This window comes from Tiliqua scincoides, chromosome 2, assembly GCF_035046505.1.
Source record: "Tiliqua scincoides isolate rTilSci1 chromosome 2, rTilSci1.hap2, whole genome shotgun sequence".
NCBI classification, from domain to species: domain Eukaryota; kingdom Metazoa; phylum Chordata; class Lepidosauria; order Squamata; family Scincidae; genus Tiliqua; species Tiliqua scincoides.
In genome coordinates this window covers 34986732-35005267 of record NC_089822.1, presented here as the reverse complement: position 1 = coordinate 35005267, position 18536 = coordinate 34986732, and the positions used below count along the sequence as shown (strand labels likewise).

The window sequence follows — 18536 nt, the reverse complement described above, 5'->3', positions numbered from 1 at the left end:
GTCTACTCAGAAGTAAGTCCTTTTTTGTTCAATGCGACTTACTCTCAAGAAAATGTGGTTAGGATTGCAGCCAGCTGCCTGGGGCACCCAGCTTTGGCAGCACCAAGAAAGGCTGCCACCAGATCCTGTGCACCTCGGGAGAAGGGGATGAAAATTTTCATCCCCTTCTCCCGGGTAAGGTAAGCAGCCCCGCAATGGGGCTACTCACTTTACTGCCAACCAAAAGGTCAACGGTAAAGGCGCTCGTGTAGGATGCCGAGCCCTCCACAAGCGCCTTGGATCCGGTGGAGCGGCGCTCCACAGACCCTCCTCCCTCCCTCCCCCTAGTATGCCTCCCACCCATCCCCGTCCCCCACTTCGCCTCACCCCACCCTCTCTCTACCTCCTGCCGGCCTCCTCCATCCCCAGAACAGCTCCTCCCCGCCCTCCTCCCCGCCCTGCTTACCGTGCCACGGCTCGGCGGTCCATGAGACCGCCACCGCGGAGGCTGGACGCCCGTCCCGCACTAGCCTGGCGCTAGCACAGCACTGGCCGGCGCTGGGCTAGCATAGGCAGTATGGCACGTTTGCGACAGTGCACTGCAGCACGTAGCCACAGTGCCAAGCCCAAGATTGGGCTCTTAGTTGTTAACGGTACAATCCTATGCATTTCTACTAAGAAGTAAGCCCCAATGTGTTCAACGGGGCTTGCTCCCAGGAAAGTGTACATAGGATTGCAGCCTAAATCATCACAATTAAAATACTAAAAATTAAATTAAAATACTATAAGCAGATAACAAGCAAGCCAATCAAACCTCTCTGGGGAATGAATCTCAAAGTGGATGTGTTGCTACCAAGACAACCTCTGACTGGTGCCTGCCAAATGGATCTCACTCAAAAGCAGAACGAAGACCAATCTCTGACAGATAATCTGGTCCCAAACCATTTAGAATTTTAAAGGCCAAAACCAGTTACTTATATTGAGCCTGAAAATGAGTTAAAGCAGTTGGTACAGAATTAGTATCTTACGGGCTATATGACAGACCTCAGAGGCAGTATTCTGCACCTGTTGAAAGCTCCAGACCGGCAGAAGGTTCCAGGTAGCACCATGCAGACAGCATTCCAGTAATGTAGCCTGAACCAAACAAGAACATGGCTGAAGCTAGCTAGCTAACTAGGTCAGTCTTTCCAACTGGCACACCAGGCAACACTGCGCAAAAACATTCCTGACCATTGTTAATGCAAAATATTTGTATTTTTAAAGGAGACCAAATGATTTTTCCTGTGTAACTTTAAAATGTAATACACATCGTACTTGGGCGCTTTACTGTGTGGAAACAAACTGAAAGTCAGTGCTGGTTACAACCTTTAAAGCCCTTAATAGCCTTTGATCAGGATATTTAAAGAACTCTCCCTATATGAATTAGGAGCTCTTTTAAGGGACTCTTCTCCATGTCCCTCCTTTTTCTGAGGCCCAGTGAGGTGGCATGTTAGAGGTGTTTTTGGTAATGGACCTCAGGCTTTGGAATGCCCTCTGCTTGGACACTTGTTTGGTCTCATCACTGGTGACTGGGGAGTGGGGACACAGTAAAAAATGTTTTTGTTCTAGTAGGCATTTTGTTAGTTTTCACCCCACTTCATAGATTACATTTTCCCTGGTCTTAACATTGCTTCTTTTATTCAGTTGGACTAGTTGCATTTGATTTGATTTGTATACTTTTATGTTTTATTACTGTATTGCAGGGATGGGAAAACTCAGCATGGCTTTTCTTGAGACGAGCCACCACCCCCAACTTGACTCAAAAAAGTGTCCTAACGGGGGCACTTTCCAAGTCGCCAAGTCACCCTTTAGTGACTCTAAAGGACTCAAATTGAGTCATCGTCCCCCTTTAAAAAGCCTGCTGCTGAAAAAGCAGGGCTGCTGCCAAGGGGTTGTGTGTGTGTGTGTGTGTGTGTGTGTGTGTGTGTGTGTGTTCAAGTTCTCTTTACCCACTCCTCTGATGTTCCCACCAATCTGTAAACAGGGCAGGAGAGAACAGGGACAGAAGTGGCAAGAGGGAAAGGAGGGTCACGAGCAGCAGCTGCAAGGTTTACCAGAATGACCCAATCCTTGCAGCTCTACTCTGAAGCAGTCCCTCGTCAGCCAGTCATTCAATGAGGGTTGTCCTCCCAAGTAACAATAGAGCCAGGCTGTGCAAAATGTGATTGCTATGAACTACTTCCCTTCATCCTCTTTCTCCCTGGGCTCAGTCACCCCCTTTAAAAAGCCAGCTGTGGGAAAAACTGGGCTGCTGCTGGGCTCTGTGTGAGTGTGAGAGTTCTCTCTTTTAAAGGGGGTGACTCAGGGGAGCGACTACTCCCCTGTTGCCCCCTTCCATCTGTAAACAGGGCGGGAGGGGTGGGAGGAACTGACTGAGAACCGGGACAGGAGCGATGAGAGGGAGAATGGTCACAAGCAGCAGGTGGGAGGTTTACCAGGATGGCCCAATCCTTTGCAGCCCTACTCAGAAGTAATCCCACTGCAGTCAGTCATTCAATGAAGCTCTCCCCCTCCCACCAGCCATGCTGGTTCCTCCTCCTGCCCTCTCAGCCAATGGAAATATGAGAATGTCCATCCTTTGTCCATTGATCATCTGTTCCTTCCTTCATATCAGAGATGGGAAAAGAGAGCCCAGTCCCACCTCCCCCATCCTGCTCACATTAACCCTTCTGTGCCTCTGGCTGGAACTCCTAGCTGCTCACCGATCAGAATTATGGCCCCACAAGGTTTTCCACACCATGGAAACAGTAAGCAAGCACCCCCAGGCACAGGCAGACTCAAGTCAGCATGCGTGAGGACAAGGGACGAGTCGGGGGGCTCTGACTCAAGTCTTTTTCAGAGTCTTCCATGCGCATGACTCACAAGCCACAGAGTCACCCAAAGTCACGCATTTTCGCGACTCGAGTCCAAGTCACTCACTCGAGTTCCCAACACTGCTGTATTGTATGTGCTTTCAGTATGCTATGAGTCATCTTGGGAACTTCTTCAGAGGAGAAAGGCAGGATATAAATGCTTGAATAACTAAATAAAATTATACACAGAGATTTGGTGATTAAAATATTTTGTTTAAAAAAACAACAAATAAACCAAGACATCATTTCCTTGAGGTAGTAAGGGATTCAGGTTTCATACCTCTTCCAAAGCAAGCACAGAAAATACATGTGTAGGTTAGCACACAGACTGATGCCACTGCTGTTCATATGCATCACTGAATGTAGGTCCTCAAAGCCCCTCTTCTTGGACAACAGAGGTTCCACTTCAAATTTCAACTTACAAAATAGCTGCCTTATTAAAAAAAAAAAAGCAGGTAGCAATCCACCTAGCAATGATGCTGAGGGCATACAGACTACTAAAATCATAACATAAATCACAACTGGAACTCATCAACTGGAAAAACATGTTCAAATTCTAAGTGAAAAATCAATACTCCACTCTTGATTGAGCATGAATACCTACAACAAGCCACACAAAGGTCACCAGTAATCACATACACACACATGTGTTCCTTACTTATTAAAATAAGGTATTCTCTGTATTTGTGAACCATCAATGGAGTAGCTAAAGCGAACAAAAAAAAATTTGTGCCAGAAAATTAAGGCTAGGCAAAAACAGCAAATAATTCCATAGAACAATTCACCCTAAAATAATGTTTGGGCAGAATCCTGCAACAATCCAAGGGGCTTAACATGTTCCAGCCAAACCAAAGTTTTTACCAGAATCCCTTGGATCCCTCATCACACTAGTCCACACCAATTCTGCTCCAGGACTTCTAGACTCTAGAATACATCAACATCATCAGATCATGGCAAGGCTAGAGGAGCCTTCACTACTGCCACACTGCGCCTGAGCTGATTATGCTGGCACACTGGATCTGGCCCATGGGTCGGAGTTTGTTGGCCCTGCCACAGAATCATCAAGGGGAAGGAGGAGGACCTGATTCTCAGTGATGCTCACACCAAATCTCTGAAAGGCACAGATGACCTTAGAAATGGTGGGGGGGCAATCTAATCACCAGACCACAAGTGACTCTATGAGGGAAGATATGATCCATGTGTGACTTCTAGGCCCACATGCATTCTGATGATATAATTGGCCCACAAAAGGCCTATGAATGTGTAGGAAGGCCTAGCATAGCATGATGCAATGGGGAACAAGAGTGAGATCCAAAGGAGCCAGAGATTTTATCTTGAGTGTCAAATCTACCACTGAATTTCATGGAAATAAAGACAAACATGATTCTATGTGGTAAACAACTCAGATTCAGATTCAGGAACCTTTATTGGCATAAAATAAAACATAACATAGGACAATACATTTCAACCACACCTAAAACAGCCCATGTGCCCAATACACCGCCCTTACTTACTTACTTACACCACGCCTCCTCAAAATTGAATAAAGAAATTTTGCAACCTGGCACGTACATGCCTCATCATTTCCTAATAGCAACCGATGTAGCACAAAGTCCCCCAACCCACGTTTGGAAGACAAAAATGGCCTGAGCAACTGCAAACACAGATCGTCAAACCATTTGCAAGGTAAAACCATATGTGGAAGAGATTCAATGTCCAGAGAGTTGCAGCTACACACCCTTGCTTGCATACTCAGGCCATTGTATCTCCCCAATGTAAAGTTAGATGGCATAACATTGCAACACAATCGAGAGGGAGAAGGGAGAACGCAGGGAGAAGGCTCTCCGTTCCTGTCAATTAAATAGGAAATATAAGTATGTGGGTCGTTTATCCGGGATTGGAAATAGCGAAAACCAGAGAGGAGGTCGTGGTTGCGGCTGCAAACGGCTCTTGCCGCTCTATAGTCTCAAACTTGGTTTTCAGAGTTTTAAATGCCAGCTCTGGTGAGAGGGCTCCTAACAGATCTGCTGAGAGACCTATGGCCTGGACCTTTTTGAGAAACAACGACAGGCCTGGGGAGAATGTTGGGTCAGTTAATAGGTTTCTGAACAGAACATCTTGCTCAGAACTCAGGTATTCTTCTATTCCTTTCATTCTGTTGGCAAAAAAATGGGAGAAAGCTTGCATACTTTCATATACAGGTGTGTGCCACTTAATGACAGGGATATGTTCTCCATTGTTATGCAGTTAGGTCATTAAGTGAACACTCAGTCCAATCTATTGCCTTTGTTGTGTAAACAGACACTCCCTACCAGAAACTAGCTGGCTGCACAGCTTACTGGAGATAGATTGCCTCTTCTTTGCATTAAGAGCCTCTCTGTTGTGTAAACAGACACTCTGCTGCAGGCTATGGGAGACTGCCTGATTAAAAGCATCTATTGTGCTTTGACCACTGTCATATATGTGGTCCATCATTAAGCGAACTGTTGTCAAGGGGCGAACACCTGTATTGGAAGCCATGGGTTCACACAGTTAAAAATCACTCCAGTTCCATCTACTTAACAGCATTTGTCCCAATTCACAGGCACGATTGTGAGCTCTTCTGAAGGTGTTTATTTAAACAGTATATGTGTATTTGACAGTTAAGAGGAAAAAGACATTTAGAATTCTTCACATGTTTTCAAAGTGACTGATAGGGCGGCCATTTGAAGAATTACCATTTGTATTTTTACTTTTACAGTGTTATCACACTATTTAAGGAACACAGATTGGTAAAGTCAAATATTTACCAGCACCACTTCATTTTGAAGATAGTAAAATCAGATCAATGTTTTATCCTATAATAAAGCATCTGTGAGACAGCAATTGACAGATGGAAGAATATCCTGAAATGCCTTTAAAGATTCAATAATGCTGCTTCTGTAGTCTTAGGATATGTTTTATCCCTTTTGCAAAATTAAACCACTCAATCTCTATGTCCCTTGATTAATACAAAGAAACACTTTAAAAAAAAAAAAAAAATGACTGATTACAGCCACAGGAAAGCCATTGCTTACTCCTAAGGGCACAAAGAGTCACCCCACATATCAACACCTCACCATATAACTGTTAGAGCAGCAGAGATCAACTTGCAGGTGGGAAGAGAAGAGTCCTACCCCACATTTGTACATCACTGGCTGCATTGAGAGCAGCAGACAGTTGACGATTGAACTGCTCATCTTTAGTACTTTGTCTCTTTTTCGTTTGGCATCTCTGATCTTTATTAGGCAATGCTTCCTTCTGGGAAAGAATCAGCTGTTGGCTGGCATGTAATTAGTTGGAGTCTGCTCCATTAACAATGAGAGTTCACAGTTGCAGATGAATAAACAAGACACTTCTTAAAATTAGTTGACAAATGATTTTGTATGCTGCTTTGCTCAGGGGCACAATACAGAAGCCAACTCTTGGGTTTCCTTCACTGCTCCACAGAGTGCTATTGATATTTTGACTCCAGCTTTTCATTTTTGGCTTGCAGAAATGTTTTTCCAGTAAGGAAAAAAAAAGTTGCAGAAGCAGGTGTCTGAAACCTCTGCCATTGTGCTACAGGACAGACAGATCTAAAAGAAACAGGATTGCAACTCTAGCACAGTTACATCTATAGCCTGATCCTGTCCAAATTGCATGTGGACCTTATTCAACCCTGCCACATGGCAAGAATCATGCAAGCAAGAGAGAACAACAAAGATGCACACGGTACAGTTCCCCACCACGTTGTGCCAGTGCAGCTTTTGGGTTCCTGCACGGCACTGGAGCAAGCAACTTGAGACATGCCTGCTAATGCAAGACTTTGCATGACTTACAAGGCAGGGAAATAGATGAGGGAATAACAGAGAAAGGATAGTTGATAGCTTTAGACAGCAATCTATCCACCCTGCAATAATCAAACATAATTCAACACCCAATATAAAAAAACAAGGCAGGGAAGACAGAGCAGGAGATCCATCTGTTCATTCTCTCTGTGTGCCTCAAAGGAATTAGCAATATAGACACCATTCCTGGACAAGGTCTTGACAACCCTGGCATCAGTCAAATGTTCCCAGAGATTAAGGGCCCAATCCTATCCAACTTTCCAGCACCAGTGCAGCCACAATGCAGCCTGGAGAAGGACTTGAGGAGGCCTCTGTGACTGCCTCCCCACCAAAGGATGCAGCTCACATCCTACTGACACCACTGCACCTGCCCTGGAAAACTGGATAGGATTGGGCCCTAATTAGATCACCTACCAAAATCAAGTTGCCAGGAGAGTTATGCCTAACCCTTTAAATCAACCTTTTGGAGTTGATGAGCTCTCTTGACCCCCCCCCCCCAAAAAGAATGTAATGCCCCCAACACTAAGACAGAGTGATTCTCCTACTTCAAAAAAAATCAGTAAGGAATCTACCATATTTAACCATACGTTATTTTTGGTCTGGGTGGGTGGGACAGGCTTTCCCCCCATTCTGCCATCTCCCAAGGAGGCAGGTCGATGTCGTAAGGAGTCAGGTAAGACATGATAGGATTTTGCTGAGGGAAGTGGGAGAACAAACCTAAGGAGATATGTTGGTGCTTTTCAGTCTTTTATTCCAAGTTCTCTGTTTGCATAGTCACTTTCAGAGAACATGAATACAGCTATTCTCCATATCCACAGATCCCATATCCACGGTTTCACTTATCTGCGGTTCACAAATCCCCCCCCCCCCCCCCACACACACACATGCAAATAATTTATCTGGTCTATGACAGCAGCCCTCCTGTCACTATCTCCTGTGTCTGGCTGCTTCTCTGCTGCCTGCAAATGCTTCCAGGAAGCATGAAGCACTAACTTTAGTGCCACATTGTTTCCAGCTCTCAAACTCACTTCCTGGTCGTTTGAGCATTTGCAGTCACTACAACAACAGCCAGACACAGGAGATAGTGACCGGAGAGCTGCAAGCAGAGACTAGGAGTGCAACCCTAACCCTTATGTCAGTGCTTGCCAGCACTGACCTAAGGGCAATGCAGCTCCGAGGTAAGGGAACAAACATTCCCTTACTTTGAGGAGGCCTCCATGATTGACACCCAACTGCAGGTTGCAGCACATGTCCCATTGGCACCGCTAAGCCAGTACTGGAAAGCACTGACATAAGGGATTAGGATTGCGCCCAAGATGTGTCATTTGTACGACAGAATGGGGGGAGTTGTGAACTGCTTCTGGTAGGGTTCCGGTTATTTGCAGTTTCCGGTGGCAGCTGGAACCTATCCCCTACCTATCCAAGAGTTTTCTAACTCTTGGAAAGTTTGAGGACAGCAGTAAGTCAATCAATCAATCAAACCTTTATTAGGCATAAAGACTGCAGTAACTCCTTGCAGGGGAGGGGAGAGAGGCAGCGGAGGTGGGGGGAAGGCAGCGACATGATACCCAGGATCGTGTTGCTAAGGGGGGCTGCAGGGACTGGGATACAATGCAGCAGCCTGTCAGGGGTGCGGGGAGCCCTGCACAAGCATCTGCAGGGCTCCCCAGGCTTCTAAAAGTGAAAGCAGAGTGATCACGCTCCGGTTTTGCAGAAGTAATAAATAATAATAAACTTTATTTATACCCCGCCCTTCTCCCCAAAGGGACCCAGACACTTGCACAGGGCTCCCCGCATTGCTCCATGGACTGGTGAGTGCATCCCAGTCCCTGCAGCCTCCCTTAGCGAGCTGATCCTGGGGATCGCGTCGCTGCCTTCCCCCCGGCCCATCCCTTAAGGAGGCAGAGGCCGCAGCTGTCAGGCTGGGGCGTAGCCACCCCAATTTGAATAGCTCTGCCCTATAGATAAGGGAGACATCTTCAGAAACTTCCTTAAGCCATTTCTGCCCAACATTGCATATACACAACAGGGATCAAAAGTGTACACCTGTGGGCTGGGCAGAAATTAGTTAAGATTTTCAACCCTCTCAGTCCCCTCACATTGATTTCTTTTTTCTTTCCAATATGCCCCTGCTTACCCTTGGGACTTTCTACACCCAACCATACAGTCCTTGGGGTGCATCTGGGTTTGACTGTGGAGCCATGAATGTCCACAAGTAGACTAGGCTTCCTGCAGCTAGGGGGTGTGCCACAGTTTTATAGCTCCCCCAGCTCAAGAACTAGCTGTAGCCCAGGAGAAGCTGTTTCCCACCTACTTTGCCAGCCCTTGTTTCCTCTCTTGGTTCTTGCCCCTTAATTCTTCCTCCTGTTTCTCCTTTGCATCCTCCTGGGTCAGTTTCCCCTTCCTTCTGCTCACTGTCATCCTTCATGCCCCCTTTCTCCCTCTGTTCTCACCCACCTCCATCAGCTCTCTCATTAACTTTGCTAGCCCAGGTTCCTCCTTGCTCTCATCTCTTCTGCTTGTGAGTCTACCTCTTCCCCATCTTCCTCCTCCTCCCTTGTTCTTGATACCTCCAACTCTTGTCCAACCCATGTCTTGTCTCTCAGCTTCAGCCACTCTTCTTCAACCTCTCTCTCTCTCCCCCCCCACTCTCTCTGCCCCTCCTATACATCATCCTCCCCTCCTGCTCCTTTCCCCAACCTCAAATCACCTGCTCTTTCCAAACTCCACCCCCCTATAGAGCCAGCAGGGACCCCTGCCTCACCCAGAGTCCTTCAATGCCCAGAGATGACATCATCACCAAGCAGCCACTTGCATGGAACATGCCGCTTGCCAGGGTCTCCTACTGTAGCGGGATGCTGCAGCACACCACACTGTGACACCAAGGGTGTAAACTACACATGGTACAAATCCCAAATGCTAGCAGGAAAATAGCAAGGGGTCAAAAGAACTTTTTCCAAAGTCCACAGCAACAAGTTGTCTGCACACTTACGCCTCCTTCTAGCCAGGCCAAGATGCTAATAGAACCCCAAGGCCTCTAGGAGAGAAAACTGCACTGACTGAGAGGAAATGAGCACAGAACATTCTGAAGCACATTGGCGTGAGAACTATGCTTCACTACTACCCATGATCCAGGAACTTGCACAAATTACTGGCAATGCAAACTCAAAACACAATGATTTAAATGCTATACCTTCTGATCGTTTTAGTAAAGGTTATCTTCTATGCCCGGTTCGGATATCTGTTGAAATGAAAATAAAAACTGAAGAAACAGTAAGTCCCTGCATTCTCTCCTTTCCAGCTTGTTTCCTCCTCCACTCTCATGAAAAGGAACTCAGGTTTGTTAAAGCACAGCTCTATGTGTCATCTGAATGTGGAGTTGTGGTTTAACTGTGGTTTGCTATCCTGGTCTCATACCTTAGTCTGCAAACCACAGTTTGATCACAGGTTACAAGTTAACCCACACGACCACAAGCCGTTCCAACAAGCCAGGATTCCTTTGTGGTCAGGGTTGACAAGAAAAGGGGAGGGGGGAACTACACGGGCTCAGAATCCCTTTGAGCATTGTATGTAATGTATATGATATGGCACAATAATAAATGTATCACGCAAACAGTTCAGTAAACCTATGTCTTTCCTATTTTATGTTCTAATCTGCCAGACATCTCAGAGGAAGTCTGAATTCCACATTCTCAGATCATTATTTTATTCCCCAATAAAGGAAGCTAATTTTTCATTTTTGAGGGTAGATGATGGACCAAAAGCAAATACATTTACAAACATTCGTTATTATTGGAGATCATTTCCCCCAAAGATGGAGGTATTAAACCTCAATCCTCCTGTGTGTTTCATAGTTGAAAGACCTTTGGATCTACTGATGGCAACTGAAGCCAAAGCTTATTAAAGGTTCAGACTCACAGCTACAATTGGTTTCCTGCCACCTGTACTCCTCTGTGTATTAGATGAGTTTTAATTTGGACTTTGTCCTTATGGCCACATGGGATTTCTGGATCATTTTAAATAATTTCCAGCTAGATATTCGAACTGTAGTTCACTGGCAACTCAAGTCACTTGTAACTCTTGCCATACAAAGGCAGTGTAATGAAAATTAAAAACCAAATAGAAATTAGTAGTGCAGTCTCAGGTGTGGACTAAATCTATGATGCACCTCATAAACTCCAACCTAAGGTTACAGAAAGAGGAGTAAATAACAAAGTGAAGTAGACAGTCTTCTCTTTTCCAGAACCCTGAAGTCAGTTCAGCATTAAAATGTTGATCCAACAGCTTGAAAAGGTTGTTTGAAAGCAGCCATCAATGTAGAAGTTGACATTTGGCCCCTTCTTACGTCACCAAAATAAGAACAGCTGCATATCTAACTATGCCTGTATCATTAACATCATGGTACAGTACAGTACATATAAAATCCATTCTCATATTTAACAATAAAGTATTGAAGTACACAAGACTAATCTATTGTAACATAGTAGACTTGTAGTGTCTCTGTCATCTTAGTGTGTCGTGTGTGTGCATGTGAGTATATTCTTAACTACTGTATTTCACAGGGAGACCCAAGATCAGCCTCAAGCCTCAAACAAATGATTCCCCTTAACTGATCCATCAAGAACTCTGAAACTAACAAGAACTGCACATCGCTTATATGCTCTCTCACAAATCTGGAGGCTTGGATCATCCATTAAGTGATCATTCAGTGGGAAAGACCTGCTCTCCCACTGAAGGTGAGGAAAGCAATTTCACAACCTGCTGAGGGTCTCACTCCTTGACTGTAGCCCTTGGATCAGGCTACAGCAGGGCCTAGGAGAGGGGGGTAAAGGGGGTAATTTGCACCCAGGCCCAGGGTCAAAAAGGAGACCCAGGAACCAAAGAAGGGGGCACAGAAATTTCCTGGAGTCTTACATTTTCCTATTTACTCAGACTGTATGGGATGCTGGGGACAGCACCACGAGCGTGCAGCTGCAGCTACTGGCAAGCCATATAAGCTGGGTCAAAGAATGCATACATGATGCTCCTTAACACAGTATCAAATCTGGGAGGAAAAGGGACTGTTACAGTAGCTCTTTGGCTTGTGGATCTGCCTACCATGAAGGAATGCATAGGAGCTCAGGGACACAGCTGCAAGACTACAGCTGCTGCAGAAGTTTTGGTACACACTCGACACTTTCCATTCTAGTGTGAGCCTAAATACGATGACGCCAATTTTCTGCATGATTTTCTATATTTAAAATTTTTTAGAGTGAGGAGTGTGTTTGGCTTTCCATATTACTGTAACTAGTGGCCACAATGTCACATGGGTCGGAAGACCTGGGCTCCAAAGACTTATCCAGCTGACTCCAACCTCCCTTCATCCTGTTTTGCCCCTCCCTACCCCCATTCTGCTCTCCCGTCACCATCCTCCCCCACTCTGTTTTACCCCTCCACTTTGCAAAGGAGCCCAAAATAAACTTTGCACCACCTCATAAAATTCCTCTCAGTGGCCCAGGAGCCAAAAGAGAGGGCCCAGAAAGTTCCTGGGGTCTGACATTTTCCTATCTCACCTGAACTGGCTGCCAGCATACAGTGTTGGGGCACAACCACGTGTATGCAGTGTTAACTGCTGCTGCAAGCCATATGCACCAGGCCCAGGAAAGCATCCACGACCCTGCTTAACACAGTGTCAAATCTGGGAGGAAACTGGCCTGCTACAGTAGCTCTTTGGCTTGTGGATCCCATAACCATGAAGGAGTATATAGAAGCTCAGGGACCCAGCTGTGGGGCTACAGCTGCCATAGAAGCTCATTTTGATCCATTCTAAGGTGAGCCTAAATACGAAGATGCTAATTTTCTGCACTCAATTTTCTATATTTCAAAAATTTTAGAGAGGAGTGTGTTTGGTTTTCCATATTACTTCATCTAGCTGCCAATGCCACATGATCAGATAGATATGGGCTCTGTATCAAGAAGCCTAGTAGACCTGAGCTCCAAAGACTATTGTGGCTGTCAGCACCCTCCCCCGTCCTATTTTGCCCCTCGTTTTGCCTGCCCCCGTTACCCCCCTTCCCCTTTGGGAAGGGGCCCAGAAGAAACTTTGTACCCCCTGCTAAAATTCCTCTCATAGGCCCTGGGCTACAGAACTAAACTTCCACCATGGTTCTCTGCTACAACCAGAACCTTGGGAGTATTTTCTCTTCTCCCCCAGATTTCCTTTGTTCCCTTTCCCCAATACTGCAAAACCCCCAGTTCTCCAGCTTTAGTTCCCCAAGGTAAGTCCTAATTTTCCAACATCTCTTTTGTCCTCCTTTTTCATTCCATCACCCCTTTCCCTCTTATAAAAATTTTCTCCTCTTTCTCTTATGTTTAGGGCCCATTGTATGCATTTGCTTTTTTGCATTGCCTTTTAGTTTTCATTCCCCTTCCCTGCAATTGTATTATTATAGCCATAATAAAGTCCTTCTTGTTGCACCTTCATCTTTGCCTCCCTCTTCCTTATATGTAAAAACCACCAAGCTGTATTAGCCACTTGCACTCAGTTCCTGTGTATGCAAAAGGTTTCCCCCACATGCATATGTTATGAATGTTCTGAAAAGCACACCCAGTAACCATTGAGTCTTGTCTTACTGGGGAATTGAGGTTAATGATTCTGAAAAAAAACAAAGAATAGGAAAAAAAAATGGCAAAATGCAAAAAGGGACACATCTGGCCAAATATACCATAAACCTAATTTGAAAGCCAATGCTGTAGTAACAAAGATATCTTACTTCTCTGCTACCACCACATCTGTGGAATGTTGTCTAGTAAAGCTGTCCTTTTCTCAGGGGGGCTACTGCAAGCATCCCTCCTTAAGCTTGACAGTCTGTCATGACAAGCTAGTTAAACACGTTGCAGAAAAATCACATTCAAACTTGAATGGTGTTGTTGGGTCAATAGTTAAGAACAAGGTGTCCATGGCATGAATTTATCTCAAGTTACATGGACCAGTTACAGGTATTGTTAACCTAAGACGTTGACAATGGGCACTTGCAGTAACCCATTCAACCACATAAGTACAGCAATGCTTGCCTAGTAATGGTTTATTAAACCTAGCTAGGAGAGGCATTAACCTCCTTGAGCAAAGAAGGGCACAATCCTAACCAGGTCTACTTAGAAGTAAGTTCTATTTTGTTCAGTGGGGCTTACTCTCAGGAAAATGTGGTTAGGATTGCAGCTGAAGTAATGCATAACTAAGAAATAAGCAGTTTTGGGCTCTGGAAGGGTGCCTCTTTAGCATGTGCTGAAGTTGGTGTTTCTTGGGTGCCCCTGAGGAAGGGAAGCAGAGAAGAGAGAGAAAAGAATAGAAAGGCAAGACAGTGGTCCGTTACCAATCCTGGGTGGTGACTGAATTTAGTCATGTATTCTCATACATACTTAGGGAGAACTAGGGTTCATGAAATTAGAAAGGGGGAAGCTTATTGATTCAGAATAAGCAGCTATTCCCCTTCAGATAATCAAAAAGGTTTTTAAAAAGGAGGGGAAACTAGGGGTTATCTAGGCACAATCCATTAAGAACATAAGAACAGCCCCACTGGATCAGGCCATAGGCCCATCTAGTCCAGCTTCCTGTATCTCACAGCGGCCCACCAAATGCCCCAGGGAGCACACCAGATAACAAGAGACCTCATCCCGGTGCCCTCCCTTGCATCTGGCATTCTGACATAACCCATTTCTAAAATCAGGAGGTTGCGCATACACATCATGGCTTGTACCCCATAATGGATTTTTCCTCCAGAAACTTGTCCAATCCCCTTTTAAAGGCGTCTAGGCTAGACGCCAGCACCACATCCTGTGGCAAGGAGTTCCACAGACCGACCACACGCTGAGTAAAGAAATATTTTCTTTTGTCTGTCCTAACCCACCCAACACTCAATTTTAGTGGATGTCCCCTGGTTCTGCTATTATGTGAGAGTGTAAAGAGCATCTCCCTATCCACTCTGTCCATCCGCTGCATAATTTTGTATGTCTCAATCATGTCCCCCCTCAGGCATCTCTTTTCTAGGCTGAAGAGGCCCAAACACCGTAGCCTTTCCTCATAAGGAAGGTGCCCCAGCCCCATAATCATCTTAGTCGCTCTCTTTTGCACCTTTTCCATTTCCACTATGTCTTTTTTGAGACGCGGCGACCAGAACTGGACACAATACTCCAGGTGTGGCCTTACCATAGATTTGTACAACAGCATTATACTAGCCGTTTTGTTCTCAATACCCTTCCTAATGATCCCAAGCATAGAATTGGCCTTCTTCACTGCCGCCGCACATTGGGTCAACACTTTCATCGACCTGTCCACCACCACCCCAAGATCTCTCTCCTGATCTGTCACAGACAGCTCAGAACCCATCAGCCTATATCGAAAGTTTTGATTTTTTGCCCCAATGTGCATGACTTTACACTTACTGACATTGAAGCGCATCTGCCATTTTGCTGCCCATTCTGCCAGTCTGGAGAGATCCTTCTGGAGCTCCTCACAATCACTTCTGGTCTTCACCACTCGGAAAAGTTTGGTGTCGTCTGCAAACTTAGCCACTTCACTGCTCAACCCTGTCTCCAGGTCATTTATGAAGAGGTTGAAAAGCACCGGTCCCAGGACAGATCCTTGGAGCACACCGCTTTTCACCTCTCTCCATTGTGAAAATTGCCCATTGACACCCACTCTCTGCTTCCTGGCCTCCAACCAGTTCTCAATCCATGAGAGGACCTGTCCTCTAATTCCCTGACTGTGGAGCTTTTTCAGTAGCCTTTGGTGAGGGACCATGTCAAACGCCTTCTGAAAGTCCAGATATATAATGTCCACGGGTTCTCCCACATCCACATGCCTGTTGACCTTTTCAAAGAATTCTATAAGGTTTGTGAGGCAAGACTTACCCTTACAGAAGCCATGCTGACTCTCTCTCAGCAAGGCCTGTTCATCTATGTGTTTTGAGATTCTATCTTTGATGAGGCATTCCACCATCTTACCTGGTACGGATGTTAGGCTGACCGGCCTATAGTTTCCCGGGTCCCCCCTCTTTCCCTTTTTAAAAATAGGCGTGACATTTGCTATCCTCCAATCTTCATTCACCTGGAACAGCTGGGCGGTATCCTTCACCACAGTATGGCCCAACTAGGACAGTTGGGGCATACCTAAAAATACCCCCCCCCATTCAGGTGACCAAAACCTATCTGCTCCCCCCCATTTCTCCACTATTTTCTGCCAGAGCACAAGTGCCAGCATTCCCTCCCCACACAGTAGACAGTGTGTACATGCACACCCTGCTAGCACCCATCTTCTCCTCCGTAGCTTCTTGTAACATGCTGGCGGGGAGGATCCTGTTCCACTCCACCCCACCACCTTACAAGTAGCAGAGCAGGAGGAAAGGCAGAGATTTTTCCCCCAAGTGGAAAAGACTCACAGCAGCAGCAACAGAGGACCTGGAAGAGGAGATAAGCTCTCATCCTCTCAGGCATTCTCTGAACATGCAAGAAGAAGACAAGGCAGGTAATAGACTGGAGACAGTGACAGGCAGGCATGTTCAGCCCAGGAATTTATTTTCCTTAGCCCCCTAAGTACAGAGTTGGTTCCAAGGGTCTGTAAAGTCAAACATCCTTGACTTGTGAGCTGTCGCGCTTACACAACCGTCCCACCAAAGGACATACTGTACAGGCGCAAAAGTGTCAACCCAGCTGTCTTCAATGCAAAGAGCCACTGTTCCAGAACTGAAAGTAAACACCTATTCACACAAAAGCCCATTCCTTGTCATTGTCACTTTATTTCAGCAGCCTAAATGAGAGACATGCATGGCGGGGGGGGGGGGGGGGAGGGGAGTTTTTAAGTTGTACCTCTTGATTTTGTTTAACATGTTATTGTGATTTGGTGTCTATGTTTACTCACATTTATTATGCTTCTGGTTTGTTTTACAGTATTGTATAGTATTTTTCATTCTGCTGTTTGTAAAACTGTGATTTGATGCTTATTTGCCACTCACTCTGATTACAGTTGCAGAAGAGCAATAAATCAAGCTCTAAATTAGAATAAAATTGTAAATTAAAAAGAAACACACACCTGGGGTCAGAAACCTTTGCTAAACTACTACAAACCCCTCACAGACCCTTCTACCTACCTTCACTATAGAACAGTTATCTACAACCTTGGGGTCTCAAAGCCTCAGTTGTGGGATTGCAGAAATTTATGGGAATGACAACAGCTGAAGATCAGTAGACTAGAGCACCCTCAGGTAAAAGGGGAGGCATCTGGTGGATCTCTTCAGGTACCAGGACACTGTATCCCAGTTCTGCTCGGGTTCTTAGCAGTTGTGTTAAATAGTTTTTACTAGGGCCAGGTAGCTTTTTCTGTTCTTTTCAAATAAATATATTTGGTTATAGTGAACAGTGCTGGGAGGGCATTACAAGGGTGGAGAGGGGGTGCATAGAGTCCCAGGAAGGGATACAGGAAGAGTGGGCTCCCCAATCTCATACTTTAATTGTATACTGGGGTCATGGCATGAAAAAGGTTGAAGACTGCTGCTACAGGAGACACAGCCAATGCTATTCCAGAGCATAACTTGTTCAGGAGGCACTTTTTTCTTTTCCTCTTTAGTGGTATCCACAAGAGATGACAAGAGAAGTAGGAGCTAGCCACACTGAGATTAAAAAAAGTATTCTAGCTTCCTTGGTCACTGTCTCCTTCCCACCACACAAAAACCAGGAAGGTGAAGGCAGCAATGTCATACACTCATTTGGGAGCAGGTTCCCTCTATCCATCCTGTGGCAAGGAGTTCCACAGACTAATGACACGCTGGATAAAGAAATATTTTTTTCTCTGAACTCACTTTCCCAAAACTCAATCTGAGTGGCTGTCCCCTGGATCCGGTGTTGTGTGAGACGGAAAAGAATGTCCCTCTATCCATCCTGTGGCAAGGAGTTCCACAGTCCAATGACACGCTGAGTAAAGAAATATGTTTCTAACTCATGCAACACTCAGTTTTAGTGGCTGTCCCCTGGTTTAGTGTGAGAAGGAAAAGAACATCCCTCTATCGATCACCATCTCCTATGGGAAGGAGTTCCATAGACACTCAATTCCAGTGGACATCCCCAGATGTCTTGTGTGAGAGGGAAAAGAACATCCCTCTACCCGCTCCATCTGTCGCCATATCCTGTGGCAAGGAGTTCCACAGACACCCAATTTGAGTGGCTGTCTCCTTGTTCTGGTGTCATGCAAGGGAAAAGAGCACTCCTCTACCCACTCTATTGTCGTCTCCTGCGGCAAGGAGTTCCACGGACACTCAGTTTCAGAGGGAAAAGAGCACCCTCTACCCACTCTATCGCTACATCCTGTGGCAAAGAGTTCCACAGATACTAAAGGGCAACCCTCCACCTGCAGGGGGGCGCTTGGGAGGCAGACCCCCACAGCTGCCCGTGGGTCAGCTGCTGCCTCAGAGGCCTCCAGAGCCTCGCCGCCATTCCTGCCTGCGAGCTGCAGCAGGAGCCACCGCGAGGGACCAACAAGGGCTCAGCCCAGCAGTGGTCACACCGGAGGAGGCACACGCTGCACCGCCCCCCGGGGAAGGCCAGCCAGCCCCTTGCCTGTGCCAACTACGGAAAGAGAAAGAGGCCATCACGCTGCGGTTAATTGTTAACGCGCTGCACCGCCATCCTCCCCCTCGCCCTTTCCTACCTCGTACAGCACCAGATTCCCCGCTCGAGACTTCCCCGGAGCTGACAGGACTCTCCGGCCAACGGCAGTGCTGCGCGCGCCTCCTCCAATCAGAACGCCAGGCCCGTCCCGGCTCGAACCTATCCGAGGCTTCCTGCCCTC

At 46.1% G+C, this 18536-nt stretch overlaps 1 protein-coding gene across 2 annotated transcripts in view; it reads right to left on the bottom strand.

Annotated features, from left to right (window-relative positions):
* The window catches only part of XRCC4 (X-ray repair cross complementing 4), a 139572-nt gene extending 121114 nt beyond the window's left edge, over positions 1-18458 (bottom strand). The window contains exons 1-2 of one of the 2 annotated variants that reach the window (XM_066616441.1): positions 18396-18419; positions 1024-1113 (exon numbers count right to left, since the gene is read on the bottom strand). The gene's annotated coding sequence lies outside the window, so the exon portion shown is untranslated. Of the gene's footprint in view, positions 1-1023; positions 1114-18395 lie in introns of both variants that reach the window. The other variant, XM_066616440.1, reaches the window with a different exon arrangement.
* Between the last annotated feature and the right edge of the window lie 78 nt (positions 18459-18536).